This window comes from Chiloscyllium punctatum, chromosome 38 (genome assembly GCF_047496795.1).
Source record: "Chiloscyllium punctatum isolate Juve2018m chromosome 38, sChiPun1.3, whole genome shotgun sequence".
Taxonomy (NCBI): domain Eukaryota; kingdom Metazoa; phylum Chordata; class Chondrichthyes; order Orectolobiformes; family Hemiscylliidae; genus Chiloscyllium; species Chiloscyllium punctatum.
This window is the reverse complement of record NC_092776.1, coordinates 47,357,563-47,379,625: the sequence shown is the minus strand read 5'-3', so window position 1 is coordinate 47,379,625 and position 22,063 is coordinate 47,357,563. Positions and strand designations below refer to the sequence as shown.

Here is a 22,063-nt window from a genome sequence, read left to right as displayed (position 1 = left end):
ACTGGCTGAGGAGTTGAATAGTTACCATATTGTGAATAACTTTAACTCTTGCTGGTATGTTTGGACATATGCTCAATAGTGTATGTCTTCCTAAAAATCACTGCTGTTAGATTTCTTAGGGGTGTGCTTGCTGTCTGTCTGATACCTGAAATTATATCCTGGAGACATTGACTCCCTGGTTGGACACAAACTCATAGGCAATGGACTCAGACCAGTCTCTCACTGAGAGTTTGATTGTTTATGTAGAGACCAGCGACTGTAGTAGGTTATTTAACCACATGCAACACCACACTACTGTCCAACCTCATCCTCCACCAGCCAACCATAGCTACTTCCCAGATTTCCAAACCTAGGGAAGTAGTAAAATCTCCTCAAAACTTCCCATAAAAACCTGAAGTAGCCATCAGTATGGATGAGAACTCCACACCCCTTTTGGCAACCTGTTTGCTGCATTTGCTTTTATGCGGCATTGATAATGTGATAACATTTTGTTTTAATATTTTGAATGAAAAAGAAGGAAGATTGGTTCAATTTTATGTCAAATTCTTCTCTATTTCCATTTGGGAGTTGGTGCAAATTTTATATTTTCATAATCCTCAGCAGCAGCAGGGAATCTATTACTGAGAGAAATAAAAATTTTCAGTTAATTTCCCTTTGTCTTTAAGGAAATGCCAAAGATAGAAACAGAATTGGGAACCATTTCCATTGGTGGAAAATCATTGCAGTCTAGGCTCCAGGAGACGAGCCTCATTGACAAGTGGGACTTGTGTTGATGGAATAAGTGTGTGTAATGGTGAGGTTTTAATGATTCTGTACCCTTTAGATCATCACAGCTTTTGTCCCTTTACAGAGTCCTCTTTGGCTAAGATGGCTCTAATTAGACAAGTTGCCCTGTGTTGACCAGAAGGAACTGTGGTAGTTTTCCAAATGACGACAATTGTCTGGAAACATGACAAACTGCTAGAACTGATTTTTTCTAATTTAATCCCCATTATGGGTTAATGCAGTGTGAACATGATTAACTGTTTTCATTCACCCACATCGACAATGGAATGCAAGCAATTGCTGATAATACAATTACAACAACATTCTGTTTGGCAAATCAATATCAGCAGCATTGTGTTATATTCTTTTAAATGCATTTTTCTATCTTCTATTCATCCCCCCACCCCCCCCCATTCCTGCATTTCCCTTCTCCCAGACAGCAACAGTCTGCAGTAAATGGCCTTTCCTCAGGAATTGTTCCAGCTGCTCTGTATTGGCCAATCAGGGCCTCAGATGGTTTGCTGAAGGCTTGGTGAGGCTGACAACTTCCAGGACAGGGAGACTCCCAGTGATAGAGGCTCAGATCTGAGTGAACATTCTGGAGGGGATGTCCTATCACCCCTCAGTAAGTCCTCAGGGACACAGAATTAAGCTGTTGGTTCATTTGAAGGGTCTGCAGTGATTGTTGGCCCTCTCCCAACTGTCACATTTGGGAACTCTTTCACCCAATGGGATCCTTTCTGTGAAAAGGCAGCAAGTGAAGAGGGGTTTTATTCCAGTCTCTAGAGGCTGGATTGGATATCGTTAACACACCATCATCACCATCGAAAGAGGAGCAGTCACATGCTCAGACTATCACTGAGACCAATGGTGCTTTCACCTAAAGTGTACTGCTCCTATAATAAAGTGTTCAGCATCATGATAAAGCACATATTTCCATCTATATTTGGGTATCAGTTAAACTCACTGTGATCCAGACCACACTAGAACTCAATGGGGGTGAGTTTAAACCAAGCGACTTGCGGGAAATGGGGTGAAGCTGTGTGGGATCCTCAATAACATCCAGAGCCTGGGGTTTGGTGATATTCACGAGCCCTGATTGTGATGGTAACTCTATCTAGAGCAGGAGGGCACTGCTTTTTTTTTCCCACTGAAACAGCTCTGAAGAGGAACAGGATATCAGGAGGATGAAGAGTTGTACATTCATTTGACCAGGAAGTCTGTTCCCAACTTTGAAGGGTTAAGGCTCCAGTATCCCAGAATCTCGATGTTTTCCCCCTCCTAGACAATGGAACCCTGCCAAAATTTCCACCAGTCCACTAGCCTGGCTTTAAACATGCTTGGCCTGATTTTTACATCAAAGGGTATGTTTTGAACCGCCCTCATAGCACAAAATCAATCTGGTGTCATATTCATTATTGTTATTGTGTTAGCTTCTCAAATTCAGAATAATGATTGCATTTGTATCCAATTCACTCAACTCAAATTCCAAACCCACTGTACTGTATTTTGTTTCTCCTCACACACAACTAAACCTCTAAAGTTGCAGAAATCAAATAATGTTTGGTTAGATCGCATGCGAGCAATATTCCACTAAGAAGCAACAGGACTTGGAATATTTTTAACTGGAATGATTCTTTAAGCGTTATATATGCATGCATAATATCTTAATTTTAAAGGAAGTGCTTGCAGAATAGAAATGAAAAGGTCCCCAGCGGAAGTTCTGAGAAAATATTCATCCCTTTCAAATGTTTGCTTGGCAAGTCATTGTTGATCTCAGTAGAAAGGTGTAATTCAAAGACGGTAGATCTTTATTCTTCATTGAAAAGCTCTTGGAGTTTGAGCTTCACAAAGCATTTCATAATTCCAGGCTCCTCCCCATCTAGCAGGTACATGGCCCCAAGAATGCACAAAGCCTTTATGTCACCTGGGTTATTTCGAAGTCGTCTCTTTGCGATCTTTTCCAAGCTGGTGCGGCAGAGTTTTTGTTGTTTTGAGTTGCTTTTGATAGAAAACCCCTCCTCCAGGACATGTGTGATGGCATTTGGTTCTGATCTTTTCTGATACAGTTGAAATTGCCCAGCCTTGTAAGTGATATACTGCTTATCTTCTGGATAACTATATTCCAATTTCAGTAGGTCGCTGTAGATCGTTTCAGCCTCATGAATTTCTTCATTTATGATGAGGACGTCTGCAAGTTTCAGCTTTGCTGCTGTAAACGATGATTTGAGCGCAACTGCCTCACTGAAGTAGTGTCTGCATTGTTCAATCAAACTGGCCTTCTCTTGAGAAGCAGGATCATCAGGCCCATTGCTGCATCGGTCTGTGCCCAGTGCATATAGTTTGTCAATGTAACATTGACCTATTTGATGGTATAAAAATGATGAGCTTGGTGTAATTTTTAATGCTTTCTCTAACAGCTTGACAGCATTTTCTACATCTCCTTCTTTCCTGTAAAACTTTGCTGCGTATCGAAGTACATATGGTTGACCAGGGGACTTCTGTAGCGCTCGCTCAACTAATGTGGATGCTTCCTCCTTTTGATTGAACTCTTGCAGTTTTAAAGCTAACAGCACCATGGATTCAGCATGATCAGGATCTAGCTCCAGAACACGTCTAAACTGTTTCATTGATTCAGTGGGTTTGTGACTCACTTGGGTACCCGGAAGTCCTTCCAGACGGGACAGTGCAGTGGCATAGCCAACATTCCACTCAATGTTGTCAGGATCTTCCTCCAGGGCCTTTGTAAAACATTCCTTTGCTTCTTCATAATATTGAGGGGCTGTGGTTAACAGTGACCAGCCCTTCTCCCCGTAAACCTCAGGTATCATTGCTGTAAACCGAGAGGCTTCAGGAAATAGTTTACAGACTGTCTCCAGCTTGTCGAGGTAGGACTGAGCCTCCTCCAGTCGGTCCATGTGGTAATAAACCCAGGCATAGTTTCCATAGGTGACCCAAGATTCTTTCCTCAAATTCTTCTCCATGTCTCTCCCTCAGAATCCTTTCAGCTTCCTTTAAATTCTGAATTGCCTCTTCACAGTTTCCTTGCAGACAGTTTATAAAGGCGAGATGGTTGTAAGACCTGGCTTGATATTTCACACCAAGCAGTATAGAATCTTCTAATCTGTGTTTCATATCATCCAAGTTAATGGTTTCTTCCTGTGGAGTCCATGTGAAGTGACATTGAAGCTGATCGAGATTCACTTTCAACAAATCTTCCTGTGTGTCCCTGCAAGAAAATAAAATCTTTTACAATCTCTATTTCTGAAGCTGCAGATGTTCCATTTTATTTTGGTCCTTTGAATTAATTCTTACCTTGGCCTTTGGTAGAATTAGATGACAGATTAAAGATATTTATGAATGACATGATATTATATCATTCTAAAGGATTTCATTTATTCTCACGATTGGACTCTGCTGGTGTCTCTCAATGTTGAAACCACAAATGATTATTAGTTAATATTACTTGTCTAATGTATCCTGTTTATAAACCTTCAAAATCGGCAAGATTTTAACTCAATCAAAAGCCATGTAGCTATACCACTGCATCCCAAACCTTTCCAGTCAGGCAGTCCTCTTTAGATTTGCCATCTTTTTGTGTATCTTGACTGGAGGTTTCTTTTTAAACTAACCTGATCATGGCCACTCTTTTGGAGGTATTACAGTCTAAAATAGTTTGATCAGGGCAAACACCAATTGAAGGGCCATGTTTGGCATCATGGAATGCAAACAGTGCCCATAATTCTCCTCCGTCTTTGTTGGTCTCTCATTGGTACTTTTGAAAACAAAAGCCATCCAGCTATGTTTTTAAACAATGCAATGATGAAGCTTCTGGCCGATGTCTAGTGGAGGCATTTGTTAGCTGATAGATACATCAAAGGACATCTCTTCCCAGTCCAGAGAATGCTTCACTCAGCAGCCCCTCGTCCCAGTTATCCCTTCCCCATCACTCACTCACTCACTCAGCAGCCCCTCGTCCCAGTTATCCCTTCCCCATCACTCACTCACTCACTCAGCAGCCCCTCGTCCCAGTTATCCCTTCCCCATCACTCACTCACTCACTCAGCAGCCCCTCGTCCCAGTTATCCCTTCCCCATCACTCACTCACTCACTCAGCAGTACCACCTTCCTTAATGCTAAAGTTTACCCACTCCTTTGTACCTTTTGTGGCACAACTCCAGCTGGCTGGTAACCTTGGGGAGGGAGGCCTTGCCTAACCAGCCGTCTGCTGATCTGCCAATAAATCAGGGTGCCTCCTCTCCAGCCTGAACAGTTTTTACCCAATGGGTGCTCCTCTCACAGCACCTGCTAGGCTGGTACCCGAGCTGTCATTCACCCTCCTGCTGCTCACTGCTCCTCCTATTAAAAGCTCTTTCGCTTCCCACTGGTGCTGCTAATAGACACAACAGCCTCTCCATCACCAGCTGGCATACGATCACACACCCAGAGTGCAAGACTCCAATCTCATGTTCCAGGAATACAATCAGACCATCATCCTGACCAGTATCAAGGAGGAGATAATCAGTGCATAACACATCCAGCTGCCCCAATGAATGGTCTCTTTAACCTGCACCTCCTCCTGCAGCTCTACTTTCTCCAAAGTGTTTCCTTCTTGATGGAGAAGCTAGTGTGTCTATTAGGTTACACCATTCACACGTATGGGAAACCCAAACCTATTTAAAGTCAGAGTGCAACAGACAGCTCCATTTTTGCAGGAGTGAGGCCTGTTTCCTGCAGTATGGTTTTGCTGGGTGAAGATTCTGGAACTCCCTCCTAAATGGGGTTATGGGTGTATCTACACCAAATAAACTGATGGTTCAAGGTGGCAGCCCACCTCCACCTTGTTAAGAGCCATTAGAGGTGTACAATAAATGCTAGCCCAACCAGGGAATCTCTCATTGTCTCTGTTTTATGTCTCAGCGGAAAGCCAGCACCTCAGACAGGGTTGAACTCCCTCAGTACTACATTAAGAGAAGGATAGGATTGTGTGACCAAATCATTGGAATATGATTCGAGCCCACATCACAATGATTTGGAGACAAGAAGGAGAGCACTGAGCTCCAGCTGATTATACTGTACACGGTATGGGCACATGAAGATCTCACTTACCCCATGGTGATCTCAGTGAATACACTGGCTGCTTCTTTACTTTTCCTTCTGCTGTCTGAGGAGCTGGATGATCAGAATGAAAGGTGATCAGTTTCCAAAGGTACAAATATATACACACCACCCACAACTCATACATTATTCAGAATGCAGTGATCTTTACTGAAATGCAGAGATTTGAGGAAAATGAAACTGAAAGGTGATTCATCAGTTTCAGGTTTCCAGTGTCACTCAATGAAAAGAGCCTTCCCCTGATTACTGTTTGTTATGAATGAGGATTGGACAGAGCACAGAGTCTGGCTCTGTCACACGAATGGGGGGTGGGTGGTCTATCGGGAAGCAGTGATGCTGTAATGGGGCCATGCTGCCTCTCCGGTTACATCCAGCACGGCCTGTGTAACAGCCCATCCTGCACCAAGACCATCCCGGGCAGTGCCAGAAACCTCTGCTCTTCATCCTGGCATGGCAGAGCTCAGCCCTTCCAGCTGATTGGTTGCTTTTTTTGTGAACGCCAATCAGGCAGGACCATTCCACGTGTTCACTTGTCCCTCCCCTGAAGATCATTTATCCAATTTCAAACAGGGCCCAGCTCTGGTGATGTTGAAATGGCCAGAGTTTAGATGATTGAGAATAACGTGTGTTATAGTCAAGTCCCAGTGAACGCTGAGGTATCTTTCTGGAGATGTCACGGTGGTTTTCTGTCTTTAGCAGGAAGTATTGCTGAATCCTCATAGGGAGGCCAGACCCTCGGGTCAGCTGTTCAGTTACAGGCTGCAGCGGGTATTGGGCAGCAGGGGCAGTGCCCTCTGGGATTGTGAGACACGGATCATTTCAGTGCAGGGGCATACACCCCACGGAAACCCCTCTGTCAATATGGCGCTGAACTCCTGCAGGCTTCTTGACAGTGACATGAGACAGGAAATGTACGCAGCATCTCAGTGAGTATTGTAATCAGTGCTCACTCATATATCACCCCATTAACATCGACAACCAAGTCCCGACACCAGAAGCTGTTAGCGGCCTCACTGTCACATGAATGATCCACCTCACGTGGCTCCAGCTCACTCATGCCTATACCTTCAGCAGCTGCTGATCCTGTCATTAGACATTGTCTACAAGGAACACTAAGTGCCATGATGTGAGCTGGGGCTGGGGGTGGGGGTGGGGGGAGGGGGGGGGGGGGAGGGGGCGGTGGGGGTGGAGTTGTGACTGTCATGGTAATTACTGGGACCTGTTCACTATCGCTGCGCTGTTTTTTGCTCTGCTCCCAGGGCTGGTGCAGCTGGACAAATGAGGTTTCTGCAAGCAGAGAATCAGAAGAGGCAAGCTCAGGACTGTTAATGGATTCAGTGATGGGGATGTGGTGCACTGACCAGAATGAGAGGTTGATACTGTGTTGGCCTGAAGGCCTAAGCAGGACGACAGTGATGGATTCTCCATTGGAAGCTGGATCATGAGTCAGGAATGTTCCATGGAATAAGTTTGTGAAAAATCAGAGATGACCTTGGGGCCAAAAGGCAGGATTTGACAGGAACCATCATTAATCATGCGTACCCAATGAGTCTTCCTCATCATTACTTCCTGATTTTCCAGCTGTAGCTGCTCTGAGATCACTGACCAATAATCCACTCTTCTGGACTGTGTAATGAAACTCCCATCAACAAGTGACGACTGTGAGGGAGGGCAATAAGGAGGGTAGCTCCAGCAGTTCAGGCTGGACCTCCAGAACTAGATGCAATCAGTAAAATAGTCAAACAGGCCGTCTCTGGAAAACAAGGTGCATTTGGGATAGAAGGAGCAGAACTACAAAGGATTCCTCAAAAAATGTCAACCACAGATTTACTTCAAGTAAATACTTTCTTGTTTAACCTTTCATGTTTGTACTGACCTGTTGTCAGTAGAATAGAGAATCCCTAATTCATGATCTTTGGGCCATGTTAAAATCTCATGTTACATTTCATTGTAGTTGACAGGATTTCATAGCACAGGCATCAAGTAATGGCAGAAACCATGGAGAAAACAGTCAAGCAGTTGAAACTAGCATTATCCATGAGGGAGACTCGGGGTTGGCGTGGGGAATCCACTTTTCAAACTAACCCAGACATAGGATTCCCATGTACTTTCCTTTGGTTCTGTGAAGGAGGAAGGTTATCCTTCTGATCAGATATTCTACTTGTCAATGAGTAAGACATTTTGGGGGGAAAGCCACAAACACTTGCTGATCTGGCAATTGAGGAGACACTGCCAGTTATGACATCTAGGTACCACAACGTGAGGAATCAGGCAACAGTTGTAATGGAACATTTGTATGGAACAAGTCCATTAGGAAATAGGGGGAAGAGATACAGATGTTCTAAGAAGATGGCAGTGGGTCTTTGAGGTAATGGTAAGGGTTCTGGGGGCAACAGAGGTTTTATGAATACAAGCAAGCTGAAGGAGAGGACATGGTTTCAATACTCCTGGATTCTGTAAAGTCACTTGATCGCATCATCCTCCTGGAGTCCTCCTTTAAACTGACCAGGGACAGGCCACTGAAGGTCCATGTAGGGGACACATTGAGGAGTGGAAACATCCAGATGGACCTGAAGAGGCTTGAGTGTGAACAACATCAATTGTATTTCTTTGAAGTGCAGGGTCAGGCCATCCAGATAATTGGGAGAAGTTGGACGCCCAAGATCAGAAATTCTCCACCTTCATGGAGATGACTGTCAGCATAGGTGGGAAGCTTCAGTCCTCGTAAATACTTCCTTGTTTTGCTCCATGATTGTAATGATTTGATGCCAGTGGAAAAAGATCACCCGCTTCCTGATATTTGGACCATCCATGTTAAGGCAGAAATCTATATCTTCACCATTTATAAACTTCTTCTCTCAACTTTATTCTTCTTTTAAAATAAAAAATTTCTCCTGGAGCCTTTGCTTCTGTTATCATGCTATCTTTAGATTATCCAACTTGGTCACCCTATCTTTCCAAATCCCAGCTCCAGCCCCTCAGCTATGCTTAAAGCTTCTCCTTTTTTCTGTTGCTTGTCCTTGACTTACTTGACTGACAACTTTCTGCTGTGCCTTGCATGGCACCTTTCAGTCAGCCCATTGTCACGGCTTCTTGATACAAGGCAATCTGACAAGCAGCATCCTATACAGTCTCATCCTACCCTCTTACTGAACTCCCTATGCAGAACATTCACTGGGGGCATCCCTTTTTTTCTTAACTTCATTCATGGCATGAGGCCTCATTGGTTAGGCCACCATTTATTGCCCAGAGAGCAGTTAAGAGTCAACCACATTGCTGTGGGTCATGTGTCATCCAGGCCAGGTAAGGATGACAGTTTCCTTCCCTACAGGATATCAGTGGACCAGATGGGCTTTTCCTACAATGGATTCATGGTCATCTTTAATTCCAGATATTTTTATTCCACCATCTGCCGTGGCAGGATTCAAAACTAGATTCTCAGAATGCTGCCTGTGTCTCTGGATCAACCGTCCAGTGATAATGCCACTGGGCCATTGCCTCCCCTTGCCTGCCTTCCAATTTCCTTTCTGATCCATTGACCTCCATCCAGAGCCTATGGGCTCTGCCCAATGGAGGTCAGTTCTCACCCCCTGTCCACCACCCTCCAAATGCCTGTTCGCTTGGCAACTGGTAACCTATTGTGAATGATTTTGGGGAATTAAAGCCCTTAAGTATAATTCATTAGAAAAAGAATGTGTACCTCATCATTATTGTTAAATATGGTGATTTTGTTTTCAAAGTTCACTGGCTGTGTTGATCCAGAATAGTACTCAGTATGGTTTCATTTCCAGGTTATTGACTCCTCAGTGTTAATAGAAACTGAACATGCAAAATGAAAGCAATCACCAGAGTTTCAGTTTCTATGTTCAAACCACAAGAACATTTTTAGTCGAGATATTGTGGGTATGTGAAACATTGCATTTCCTGAGCAAAAGGGATAAGGACTGAAGTGGACATGGTACAAGTTAGGACACAGCACAGAGAATTGGATGAGGCCTTAATTGGCAATGGCTCAATTTTAATATACCGAAAGGGTGAGAAAGCAAACAGCTAGAACAATGGTGCTCAGTTTTGATAACCTTGTCCAGTTTTATGCAGGAAACAAATACTTTAGCACTGAGAACACTTCAAGTACTGTTGCCCATTAACTTACTGTTAGAGATGAAATTAAAGAAAAATGTCTCATTTTCCATTTGCTAGTTTCAGACAATAAGATGTCAGAGAAAAAGTAGACATTCAGTCCACTGAGTCTGTACCATCATCCAATGTGATCATAGCTGATCAGATAATCCTCAACTCCACTTTCTTGCCTTTTCCCCATAACCCTTGATTCCCTTAATGATTAAAACTTGTCTATCTCAGCCTTGAATATACTTAACAATCTGATTTCAGCAGCCATCTGCTGAAAGAATTCCATAGATTCTCTGCCCTTTCAGAGAATAAATTCTTGTTCTTCTCTGTCTCAAATGTGGGACCCCTAATTCTGAGAATATGCCCTTTGTTCCTAGACTTACCTACAAGGGGTAACAAATTTTCTGCATATACCCTATGAAGTCACCAAAGAATCTTGTATGGATCAGTAACATCACCTTTTATTCATCCAAACTCCAGTGTGGGATGATTAGTTCATTAGGACCCATCCCCCCACCCCCAGCCCTGCCCCTTTTATGCTCCATACCCTTTGAAATAAAGGTCAGCACTTAATTTGCTCTCTGTATTACCGACTGAATTCGGACGCTAGTCTTTTTTTGTGATTCATGCATAAGGCCACCTAAAACCCTCTGTTTTTTAGCTTTCAGTAATGTTTTTCTTTCCATTTAATTAATATTCAGCTCCTCTGTTCTTCCTGCCACTTTGTTTTCCATCTACAGTTTTTTCACACTTGCTTAACCTGTCTATATCACTGTGCAGACTCCTTGTGTCATCCTCACCACTTGCCTACCCACCAATTGTTGTGTCACCTACAAACTCGGCCTTGGTACATTCACTTTCTTCATCCAAATCATTAACAAATTGACCAACTCCTATGGGACTCCATTAGTATGGGCTGCCATTGTTGAAATGCCCAGCCCAATTAGAACACTATGTATTTCTGATATAGATCATGAAAACTCCTTCTAAGTTTACATTTACATTTAGACAACCTGACTATCCCACATATAAACTGAGGATTTCCTTTGTGGGATGGGGGTGTAGGTTTGCTCGCTGAGCTGTAGGTTTGATATCCAGACGTTTCATTACCTGGCAAGGTAACATCATCAGTGGCGACCTCCAAGTGAAGCAAAGCTGTTGTCTCCTGCTTTCTATTCATATCTTTCTCCTGAATGGGGTTCCTGGGGTTTGTGGTGATGTCATTTCCTGTTCATTTTCTGAGGGGTTGATGGATGGCATCTAGATCTATGTGTTTGTTTATGGCGTTGTGGTTGGAGTGCCAGGCCTCTAGGAATTCTCTGACATGTCTTTGCTTAGCCTGTCCCAGGATAGATGTGTTGTCCCAGTCGAAATGGTGTTTTTTTTCAACCGTGTGTAGGGCTACGAGGGAGAGAGGGTCGTGTCTTTTTGTGGCTAGCTGATGTTCGTGTATCCTGGTGGCTAATGTTCTTCCTGTTTGTCCTACGTAGTGTTTGTGGCAGTCCTTGCATGGAATTTTGTAGATGACGTTGGTTTTGTCCATGGGTTGTACTGAATTCCGAGGGGTCTCAGTAGTCTGGCTATCATTTCTGAAACTTCTTTGATGTATGGTAAGGTGGTTAGGGTTTCTGGTTGTGTTTGGTCTGCTTGTCGTGGTTTGTTCTTGAGGAATCTGCGCACTGTATTTTTTTTGAGTATCTGTTCTTTATACCTTGTATAGGTGGTTCTCCTCTGTTTTCCGAAGTTCATCTGTGCTGCAATGTGTGGTGGCTCGTTGGAATAGTGTTCTGATACAGCTTTGTTTGTGTGTGTTGGGATGGTTGCTGGTGTAGTTAAGTATTTGGTCAGTGTTTGTCGGTTTTCTGTATACAGAGGTTTGTAGTTCTCCGTTGTCCTTTCTTTCTACTGTGACATCCAGGAATGCGAGTTTGTTATCGGTTTCTTCCTCCTTGGTGAACTTTATGCCTTGGTATCTCCCCTTGATTCCTCCAAAAGCTCATTAAGGCACTTGTCACTGTCTCTTTACAATGCATGAACCCAAAAGCCCTTCCTAACTTACTCTGATGCTAATCCATCCCAGCTAGTCCCTCGCATGCTAATGCTGACATGGTGAACTCTCCCTACAAAGACCAGCTCTCACCACCCTTCAACAAGACCTTTGTTTTCAAGGTTAAAAATCACACAACACCAGGTTATAGTCCAACAGGTTTAATTGGAAGCACATGAGCTTTTGGAGCGACGCTCCTTCATCAGGTGACTATCACCTGATGAAGGAGCGTCGCTCCGAAAGCTAGTGCTTCCAATTAAACCTGTTGGACTATAACCTGGTGTTGTGTGATTTTTTTTAACTTTGTACACCCCAGTCCAACACCGGTATCTCCAAATCATTGTTTTCAAGAACTTCTTTTGATAATTGCACCACGATCATGGTCTTTAAATGTAAATTCCTGCAGAAGAGTTTATGATCAGGTGGGCAATGTGAAAGTCAGAGAGTTGCACAGCACAGAAACAGACCCTTCGGTCCAACTTTTCCATGCCAACCAGGTACCCCAACCCAACCTAGTCTCACCTGCCAGCACTTGGCCCATATCCCTCCGAACCCTTCCTATTCATATACCCATCCAGATGCCTTTTAAATGTTGCAATTGTACCAGCCTCCACCACTTCCTCTAGGAGAAAAGTGTGCCAAGCAGGCTAAGATAAAAGGTAGGGAGGAGGGACTTGGGGGAGGGGTGTTGGAAATGCGATAGGTGGAAGGAGGTTAAGGTGAGCTTTTCCAGCAACACATTTTCAGCTCCACCACTTCCTCTGACAGCTCATTCCATACACCCACCACCCTTTGTGTGAAAAATTGTCCTTTAGGTCTGTTTTATATCTTTCCCCTCTCACCCTAAACCTATGCCCTCGAGTTCTGGACTCCCTCACCCCAGGGAAAAGATTTTGTATATTTATCCTATCCATGTCCCTCATGATTTTATAAGCCGCTATAAGGTCACCCTCAGCCTCTGACGCTTCAGGGAAAACAGTCCCAGCCTGTTCGGCCTCTCCCTATTCAGTGGAGATCAGTGATTGGTGTGCTATCAATTCCAGCTTATTTGTTTCCTCAGCATCGGTCCAGAAACACAGCCTGGTGAATGAAACAAATCACTATTGTATTGCTTTCTGGCTTCTGCCAGTATAGGCAAATAAGCAAAGGAGTGGTGGGTGAACTGGACTTGTAACCAGTAATGGCACAGGCACCAGAAATTTGAAAGATTCCCTGGTTATGGAGGTTGGCCAGTTATGGACAGTGAAGAAAGTGGGATCTTGATCAGATGGAAAATGTGTTGCTGGAAAAACACAGCAGGCCAGGCAGCATCCAAGGAGCAGGAGAATCGATGTTTCGGGCATAAGCCCTTCTTCAGGAATGAGGCTGGTGTGTCAAGCGGGCTGAGATAAAAGGTAGGGGGGGAAGGAACTTGGAGGGGGGGACGCTGAGAATGCGATAGGTGGAAGGAGGTGAGGGTGAGGGTGATAGGCCAGAGAGGGGATGGGGCGGAGAGGTCGGGAAGAAGATTGCAGGTCAAGAGGGTGATGCTGAATCCAGGGGTTGGGACTGAGATAAGGTGGGGGGAGGGGAAATGAGGAGGCATCTGCAGTCCTCACTTTCTCCCTCTTGATCAGATGGGCCAATGGGCCAAGGAGTGGCAGATGAAGTTTAATTTAGATAAATGTGAGGTGCTGCATTTTGGGAAAGCAAATCTTAGCAGGACTTATACACTTAATGGTAAGGCCCTGGGGAGTGTTGCTGAACAAAGAGACCTTGGAGTGCAGGTTCATAGCTCCTTGAAAGTAGAGCCGCAGGTAGATAGGATAGTGAAGAAGATGTTTGGTATGCTTTCCTTAATTGGTCAAAGCATTGAGTACAGGAGTTGGGATTGCAGCTGTACAGGACACTGGTTAGTTCACTTTTGGAATATTGTGTGCAATTCTGGTCTCCCTCCTATCAGAAGGATGTTGTGAAACTTGGAAGGGTTCAGAAAAGATTTACAAAGATGTTGACAGGGTTTGAGGATTTGAGCTAAATGGAGAGGCTGCATAGGCTGGGGCTGTTTTCCCTGGAGCGTCGGAGGCTGAGGGATGACCTTATAGAGGTTTATAAAATCATGAGGGACATAGGTAGGATAAATAGGGGAGATCTTTTCCCTGTATTAGTGGAGTCCAGAACTAGAGGTCATAGGTTTAGAGTGAGAGGGGAACGATATAAAAGAGACCTAAGGGGCAACTTTTTCATGCAGAGGGTGATGTGTGTATGGAATGAGCTGCCAGAGGAAGTGGGGGAGGCTGGTACAATTACAACATTTAATAGGAAGGGTTTTGGGGGACATGAGCCAAGTGCGGCAAATGGGACTAGATTAGTTTAGATATCTGGTCAGCATGGACAATTTGGACCAAAGAGTCTGTTTCCGTGCTGTACACCTCTCTGACTCTGTGACTCTATTACTGTGCTTTACAGATAACGTAGCCACCGATGAGTGTTTCTGTAGCAGATATGCTGAGCCAGACGTAGAACCAGGTAATATTGTGAAGACAGAAGGAAGTGATCTTGGTCTGACAGAGTGGATATGTGGTCGGAAACTTAGGGTGGAAGTTTCCAAACACTGTAGCCTTGGGAATGCAGGCAGGACACTGGGAAGATCGAAGGATGTAATTTTGGGATGGTTGTCCATCAGACTGCTACCATTAAGAATGTCTATCAGGTCATAGTGTCATTCAACATGGATCCAAATCATTTGGTCCATGCTGAACATTAACCCAAACTAAACTAGTCCCACTTGTCTGCTCCAGGCCCATATCCTTCCAAGCCTTTCCCATTTACCTACTCACCCAAGGGTCTTTTTATGTTGTAACTATGCCCACATCCACCACTTCCTCAGGAAATTCATTACATATACGAACCATTTTCTGTAAAAAAATTGACCTATCATATTTATTTTTCTCTCCGCTCACCTTAACAATATTCCCTCTAGTCTTGAAGTCCCCATCCTAGAAAAAGGACACCTACCATTAACTTTATCTATATCTCTCATCTGGGGATGGGCCGGAATGGGGATTGGCTACTTGGAGAAACCAACTTACATATTTAAGGCTTTGATCAGGAGTCATTCAGAGCACTCCTGGTGTTTTACTGGTGGTGGGCATCCCTGGGGCATTCCACAGGACTGTCAGTGCTGGCAGAGGCAGTGTAACCCTGTCCTCTACTACTGTCCTTCTTGAGTCTCTGCATTCCTCTCATTCCCAGTTGTTCCAAACCTCTGGCTTTAATCCTTGCAGCATTGCTGGCAGTCCCTTCAGCTTCGATCTAAGCTCTGATATTGCTGCCTAAACCTCAGCATTACTTTGCCAATCCTTCTTTAAGATGCTCCTTAAAAGCTACCTTTTTTAAAAATTCAAAGTACTGCACCCTGCTTCTGGATTCTTTACAGTGATTGATGCTGTTACTGTGAGGTCTTTGTCTCTAACTCCAAATTGTCAATATCAGTGAGAAACAAAAATGATCTGGCCCTAATCCTTGTTCAGCACTGAATTTAATCCTATTCCATTCAGAATAACTTGGCCCTTATCCAGACTCTGCTTTTTTATATTTCTTTAAGCAATGTGGCCTCCACACAGTTATTTATTCTGTATCCTCACACCTTACACTTCATCATGAACCTATGATGTGGAATTTAATGAAGGGCAGTTAGAAGATCCAAGTTTCTGACATTTAATGCAATACAACTGTAATTTTAAAGCTTCTTTAATGTAACAAACCATCCCAAAAGTCAGAAGCATTATGAAGCAAATTGAACATCAAGCCATTTTGACACAAGAGCATACTTGGCTAATGAGAGTGGTTTTAGGGAGGATTTTAGAAGAGGAAATGGAGTTGAAGAGAGAGGACAAAGTATTGGGAGGGAATTCCAACACATAGGCACGAGGCTGCTAAAGATTCAGGCAAAGACTTTCCAATGTTCAGTAAAAGAAAGGCAGCGAGTGAGCTGTGTATCATTGTATCTGCCCTGGCATGGGGCAAACTATTCCATACAATCACATGCTTCTCAGTTATACAGCAAGCGATTGTGTAAGTTACTCAACAATTCACGTAGTGAGTGTGACAGAAGTTCTCACCATTGGCTGGGACTTACTGGCTTCCAAAGGGCATCCAGTCCCCATACCAGATGCTGCGGCCCCACAGTGTGCTAGTTACCCCATAATATCAGGCACAGAAGAAAAATGCAGAAGGACTCTCCTTCTCAACTTCTCCCCTTGCCTGAGGAGTGCTATCCCTCAGGTTAATCCAGTCGTAGGACTGGGGCAACTGTATTGTTGGCGTTTCTACCTCATCTTTCTTTTTAAACTGATTTCATGATCACCTCCTTCTGCACTTCACCATTATTCTCTTCTCATTCTATCTTTCTTGCCTTCCACCCTAAAACTGCCCTTCTACATTGTTCATTTATCTGTAATTTCCCTGACAATGTAATTGCTTAATATCTAATACAACTGAAATATCTTTCAGTTCTGATGCACGATCACTGATCTGAAACAATGTCCTCTCCACAGAACCTGCCAGACAGCTTAGCAACGTTGTCTCTGCTTCTGTGACTTGCTTTTTGAACCCACTGGTTAGTTTAAGGACTATCATTGGACAAACTTTGCTCAATGTTGCAACGTGTGTCTCTATTTTAAATCCTTGGCTTCCTTACAATTCAAAGTGATCCCTAGAGATCTAATTGAGCCAAAGATTAAACACCCGACCAAAAGCCTTCTCTGGGTTTATTTGGCCCATGGGAGATTGTAAACAGTGCTTCAGTGATCTGAAAGGAATGTGACAACATCCCACCATGAGGGAGGAGGCTATTTTACTGCAGAATATTCTTCGTTTTAACTGGGTCCTGATCTCTGCTTCATGTTAGCCCCTTGCAGCTGGATGTCTCTCTGTTGGAGGTTTAGCGCTGTACAACATGGAAGCAGATTCTTCAGTTCAACTCGTCCATGTTGACCAGACATCGTAAACTGATCTGGTGCCATTTGCCAGCATTTGGTTCACGTTCCTCGAAACCCTTCCTATTCACATACCCATCAAGGTGCCTTTTAAATGTTGGAATTGAACCCATCTCTGCCATCTCCTTTGGCAACTCTTCTGTAATGTGAACTCTTTTCAAGGTTATTTAATTCCCTAAGTTCCCTAGCTTCCATATCCTTCTCCACAGTAAATACTGATGTGACATATTTGTTTAGTATCTCACCCATCTGCTGTGGTTGCACAAATTGATAGCCACATTGATTTTTAAGTGACCCTATTCTCTGCCTAGTTACTGTTTGTCTTTAGTGTGTTTATAGAATCTCTTTGGAATTCTCCTTGACTCTATTCACCATAGCTATCTTATGTACCCTATCCTGATAGGCAGGGCCCACCTTGTTATGTCAGATAACCTTTCCAGCTATGAACTGCTATTCAAAATTCAAATTAATTTCAATATTCATGATCATTTCAGTGGTGATGGTTATTTATATGGCCACAAAGCCTAGCACTGTGTGTCAGTGGAAAAATATATTTAAATGAAACGAGAAATAGTTAAAGGTAGAATATACTCCTTATAACTAGCCTGCATCTGTTAAAAGTGAGGTACTTTCTGATGCCAGAAATCTCTCTGAGAGGATAGGGAAGAGGAAGTGGCACAAAAGGGCAGATTGTGTACTCAATACTGGAGCAATGCTTCAGGCTGTGCAGAGGACGAAAGAGGTCCTGTTTTTACAGAGGGCTGGGAGGCTCCCCAGACAGACACACAGACAGATTAACTCAATGGATGCAGACAGCCCAATGGTAGCAAGGACAGGGACGTGGAGGTCCTGGTCAAGAGGATGGTGCAAAGGAGAGGAGTCCTCTTCTTGGAGAATCAGCAGAGGAGGCCATGACACCAGCTCCTGCCAAACTGGTTGGAATTAACTGGGTCAGTGCCATCTTGATGGTCTGATGGTTGTAAACAGGTTAATGACATTCTCCGCACTGTAGGGTAAGAAGCATACTTTTCTCGCTGTCACCTTACACTCATTCTGTCTTGTTATTGCACTCACCTCACACATCCCCACCATTCTCACTGTTGCCTGTAACATCTTCCCTCACTTTCTCTCCCTTCAACCTCCCACACCACTAACAGTGCATGCCCTTTGGACTGTCTCTACAGTGCTCTGTTACATCTCACCACCTTTCCCTACATGCACCAGAATGAACAGATTTACCACGCACAATCATCGCACTTGTTTTCCTCCTGTTTCTCATTCTAGGGAGACACAGGGCAGACAGAGCTTGTATGGGTGGCGAGTGCCAACAGCTGTGTCCTCACCCCCTACAAAGGGAAAACCATGGCCCTCACAGGACAAGGGAGGGACTGCTCCTGTGAGGAACATACAACTCTCAATACCTCTCTGTGTACCACTGCCTCTCTCCTATTGACCCTGCTGTCATCCTCAATCAGTCCATACCACTTCTAACTACTGGTCACGACGCCCCCTCTCTCACTTCTGTCTTGCCGGTTCTGCAAGGTTCCTGACAACGTCTCTAGAGAAGCAGCCAGCTGTGGGTGAACCCCCTGCTCCTAGATTTCCTTGGCTGAGAGTTTGGAGGCCTCAGAGGAAGCATCATTAGCAAGGCTACCTCTTGCACCCTCCATCAGCTCAGACACTGAGACCTGTAGATGGAGTGTGAGGGTACTCAGGCTGGTGAGCACCTCACAGTGACAGCCCTGCAGCTGGCCAAGGGGGAAGTGGTCCAGACCACTGGTACTCGGAGGGCTCAGGCAGGAGGGACCCAGTGATGTCAGCGATCAGGGATTTTGTTCTAATGTACAGAGAGGGTCAGGAACAGCAGGCAGCTATCTGGGAGGCACTGGCTGTCATTGCCCAGAAACTACAGCCATGCTGCAACATTAGAGTTTGTCTGGCTGTCTCGATGGACAAATTGGCAGTTACTATGGATACTAGGTCCAGTACCCTCAGGGACTGCAGGAGAAAAACACATGCGCGCGCGCACACACACACACACACACACACACACACACATACACTCTCTCTCTGTCACACATACGCACACACTCTCTCTCAAACACACACACTTGCTCTCTCTCTCACACACACACACTCTCTCACACACACACACACTTTCTCTCTCACACACACACTCTCTCACACACATACATTCTCTCTCTCACACACACACACACAGACACATACACACACTCTCTCTCACTTAAACACGCACTCTCTCTCTCACACACACATACATACACACTCTCTCTCTCTCACAAACACTCTCACACACACACATACACACACTCTCTCACACACACACATACATTCTCTCTCTCACACTCACTCACACATACACATACACACTCTCACACACACACATACACTCTCTCTCACTTAAAACACACTCTCTCACACACACAGAGACATACACACTCTCCCTCTCTCACACACTCTCAAACACACACATACACACACTCTCTCTCACACACAGACACGTATAAACTCTCTCACTCACACACACACTCTCTCACACACACACTCTCTCACACATACACACATACACACTCTCTCTCTCACACATACTCTCTCACACACACATACTCTCTCTCACACACATTCTCTCTCACATGCACATACACTCTCTCTCTCATGCACACTCTCTATCTCACATACACTCTATCTCCCTCTCTCACACACAGATTCCCTCTCTCTTCACGCACACAGACTCTCTATCACACACACACTCTTTCACACACACACACTCTCTCTCACACACACACACACTCTCACACACGTACTCTCACATACACACTCTCTCTCACACACACATACATACACACTCTCTCACACACACTCTCTCACACACACATACACACACTCTCTCTCACACACACATTCTCTCTCTCATACTCACTCACACACTCACATACACACACTCTCACACACACATACACTCTCTCTCACTTAAACACTCTCACACACACACAGACATACACACACTCTCCCTCTCACACACACTCTCAAACACACATGCACACACTCTCTCTCACATACACACATACAAACTCACTCTCACACACACACTCTCACACACACATACACACACACACACTCTCTCTCTCACATGCACATACACTCTCTTTCATACACACACTCTCTATCTCACACACAGACTCCCTCTCTCTTCACACACACATTCTCTCTCTCTCTCACACACGCATACACACACATTCTCTCTCTCTCTCACACACACACACACACACACAAGCACCTCCTCAGGACTGAAGGCATGGTGACAGGGGCATGGGGTCCTTGAGCCCCACTCCTGTGCCATCCATCCTCACAAAGAGACACGGCAATGCCAGGAGGCACCCAGCTAGCGATGGACCCACACACAGATCTTTCGGCAGTTTCCACTTGGGGCATTCCACTTCCACTCTACCTGACACTTTCTCACCCCCATGGACATTCAAGGAGAGGCGGGGCAGCTGGCCTCTAGCAAGAGGACACCTGGTGTGTGTGGGACATCTAGATACAAGACACCTCCACCAACCCCCCCCCCCCCCCCCCCCCCCCCGCCCCACCCCATACCCGTGTCACCCCTCCAAACCTTCAAGGCCAATGTGTTTCACATAGAGCAGACTGCCTCAACCCAGGAAGTGAACTGAGGTTTGGTGGGAGGGAGAGAATATAGCAAGCTCATTGAGGGCACAATGGAGGCACGGGGGAAGAATACTTTGGTGTAAACAGAAATATGCACAGGAATGTTGATGACATTAATTTGCATGGATCTGCTTTTGAATATGTTTGCGTAGACACTGAATCTCTCTAATGCTTGTTTCCATCTGTGTGTGAATGTAAACTGATAGAGATTTGTTCAGCAGTGGCTCTGCCAGGGAGCGGCACGTACAGAGAGAGTCAGTGCTGTAACATTGAGTCAACAATCTGCCTTGCCTGCCAACCTAATTCCCTAATCTCTCTCTCACCAACACTCTGACTCTGTTTAATTTTAACTGATTGATTTTGTTAAATTTTCAGAAAACAGTTTCATACTGAGCCACAACATTCCCAAACTCAATGAAATTCTCCAAATTACAACCAATCTATGCACAGATCCTTAATTCTGATGTTACTAATTAACTCTGTTTACTAGATCTAAAATAGCCTGTTCCTAGTAGTTTGAGAATACATTCTTACAGAAAACTACTTCAACTGCATCAGATAAATGCAAACCTATCCTGCTAACTTGTTTTGCCTAGTCTCACTGAAGGTTAAAGTCCCCTATCATTATTCTATTACCCTGATTACATGCTACTCTAACTTGTTCTGCTCAACACTACCATTCCTAATGGGGACCCATAAACTAAGATTTCTTGGCCTTTGTCATTATCTTCACCTGTAATGACTGTACTTCCAGATTTTCAGGTCAAGCTCCTTTCCCACTGCTGTCTTTATTTCATCTTTTATGATCAGCATTCCCCTTTTATGATCAGCATTCCCCTTTTATGATCAGTATTCCCCTTTTATGATCAGCATTCCCCTTTTATGATCAGCATTCCCCTAAACCGTTGTTAGGTAAAAGCATGTATCTCCATTTTAGCGATTCATTTACCTACCTTGTTAGGCATGTCTTGTACATTCAGGGATAGTGCCTATAACTTTATCTTTCTGATAATTTTCTGTGATTGGGCATTAATCATTAATAATTGCTCTTTACTTTTGTTAAGCTTGCTTCATTGAGGCTGCTGGTGGTGCAGTGGTAGCGTCATTACCTGCAAGCCAGGAGACCTGGGTTCAAGTCCCACATGTTCCAGAGGTGTGTAATAAAGATCTCTAAGCAGGTCAATTAAAAAAAATTAAAATGCTTTCACAGCAGGCTAGATTTGATCCAAATTAATGCTCTCTTCATCAGCATTGACACTTGCCTTTGGGTTTGTAAAGGTATCCTTACTTCAGCCCTCCCCATCATGTGCCCTTTTTTTTAAAGCTCTGAACA

At 44.3% G+C, this 22,063-nt stretch overlaps 1 pseudogene; it reads right to left on the bottom strand.

Moving 5' to 3' along the window:
* Positions 1-1,187: 1,187 nt before the first annotated feature.
* On the bottom strand, positions 1,188-21,705 carry LOC140463598 (interferon-induced protein with tetratricopeptide repeats 1-like; annotated as a pseudogene).
* Positions 21,706-22,063: the final 358 nt, after the last annotated feature.